Raw genomic sequence first — 242 nt, 5'->3', positions numbered from 1 at the left:
ACCAGCTCATGATCCTTAGGCTATACAGCATGGAGCAGGCAGAGAGATGAAAGGACCACCTTCTCCTGCTTGCTTGATCGGAATCGATTCTATGATTGAATAGCAGAAGTGCTACAACACTTAATAGTTTAAACTCGGAGAGACAGACAGAGAGGGGACTCTCTCATACCTGCTAACTCCTAGGATGAGAAGTAGGTCCCTTGTTTTTGGCAGGAATAGTTCCAGCCTTTGTTGCCCCTCGG

The sequence above is a fragment of the Macadamia integrifolia genome, unplaced genomic scaffold (assembly GCF_013358625.1).
Source record: "Macadamia integrifolia cultivar HAES 741 unplaced genomic scaffold, SCU_Mint_v3 scaffold3055, whole genome shotgun sequence".
NCBI classification, from domain to species: domain Eukaryota; kingdom Viridiplantae; phylum Streptophyta; class Magnoliopsida; order Proteales; family Proteaceae; genus Macadamia; species Macadamia integrifolia.
Note: the sequence above shows the minus strand (reverse complement) of the source record.